The following is a 1,839-nucleotide window of genomic DNA, read 5'->3' on the forward strand; positions in this document are numbered from 1 at the left end:
AAATTCCTCTTGCAACAACCTTGTGAGGTTAATGCTGTTAATCCCCATTTTGCAGATGAGAAAACCAAAACAAAAGAGGTTAGTTGACCAAGACCAGCATTTTTATCAACTACAGTACCTTGTTTGTTGTTCAGTTGGATCTGCTTCTTCATACCCAGTTGGGGTCCTCATGGGTGACTTACCTTGCCTCTTTCCATTTATGTGTTGCTTTCCTCCATTAGAATATAAGCTCCTTGAGAACATAGGATTTTTTATCCATTTTATATTTCTATCCCCAGCACTTCAGAATGCTTGGCACATGGTGATTAAGAAGTTATTTATCCCCTAAGTACTTTAGCTCTGTAAAACCTACTGCAAACTATCCCACTGGGCATCAAAGGTTTTCCACATACCAAGAAAGTAAGAATCTGGGTCTGGAACTTTCACTTGCATGACAGTAATTACAATTATCTACTGGAGAAAGTGAAGAAACCAAGAGCCATCTTTCAGTTGACTTTTAAAGTATCTTCTGAGTAAGCAGCAGATGCTTCCCCTCCAGACATATGGCAGACTCAATTTTAAAGAGTTTTGTAGCCAGCACATATAAAAACATGGGAACTTGGCCCAAGATGCTCTCTATCCCTGACCCCACTGTCATGCCTTAGCACATTACAGCATATGTATTTAAAAAACTGAATATCCCTTCCAACCCTGAAAATAAATCTGTGTTGCTGTGATATTTAGAACTGCAAAGGACCTCCAAGGTCAACTAGAATAACCTCTTCCTTTTTCAGATGAGGACATAGGGACCCAGGAAGGGGAAATCACTTGAACAAGGTCAGACAGGTGATAAGTAGCAGTTAGGATGAGTTCAGTTCCTCTAGCACACCTTTCACCAGACCATGGTGACTTTACTGAATTAACTTGTCCTTATATAAACAGTCTCTACTTTTAAATCACTAAGCTGTTATCTTTGAACAGCACAAACAATGAAGTCTGAAAACTAATACTTAGTGCTTTAGAAAGGAACACAAAAACAGCTTCATTGCTAAAGGGTTTTCTCCTCCCAAATGATAGAACACAACACACAAAAATATGAAATAGGATTAATCCTAACAAGTGTCTATTGGAGTTCAGGTACAATTCAAAATTGGCCAAGGCTGTCATGATCACCCTAAATTGGGAAAGAGCAGCATTTTTACATGGGTTTTCTCCTGTAATCCTCCCATGGTCATGCATTAAGCACCTACTGCATTGGCCAGAATTGCACTAAGCACTTTTATAAATGTCATCACATCCAATCCTCCCAAGAGTGTATGAGGTCATTTCCCTCTCATTTTACAACTTGGGGAAACTGAGGTGGATTGTAAATTCACAATTCCTCATACCAGTCCCAAGCTCTTCTTATTCACCATGCCACCAGCTGCCTTGATGTCCCAAAGACAGGACATGAGCTGAGCCCAACATTCCCCATCTGGGTCTTGACTCCAGAGCAACCACCTAAACCAAATCACTATGTCCTGCCACAAGGGCTCCCACTCCCGCCACCACCCCTGACCTGGCCACGCAGGAACAAAATCAGCTGAGCAGTTGGAAACTCGTCATTGCTTCTTTATTTCGATGCACCCACAGTACAGAGCCCTCCACACACGCGTGAAAGGAGAAGGTTACATTGATTATTTGGGAGCACCAGTCATTTTGTCCTTGTTACCACCTTGAAGAAAGTAAATCACTTCCAAAGAATGACATTTTGGAATACCACGGGTTTCAACACTCAGCTTGCCCTTGGTTGTCAGTCTCAGGAGGAAGTAGCATATATACTTTAGCTGGAGCTGGAAGATTGTTCTGTGGCGTTTTCTT

This window comes from Macrotis lagotis, chromosome 4 (assembly GCF_037893015.1).
Source record: "Macrotis lagotis isolate mMagLag1 chromosome 4, bilby.v1.9.chrom.fasta, whole genome shotgun sequence".
Taxonomy (NCBI): domain Eukaryota; kingdom Metazoa; phylum Chordata; class Mammalia; order Peramelemorphia; family Peramelidae; genus Macrotis; species Macrotis lagotis.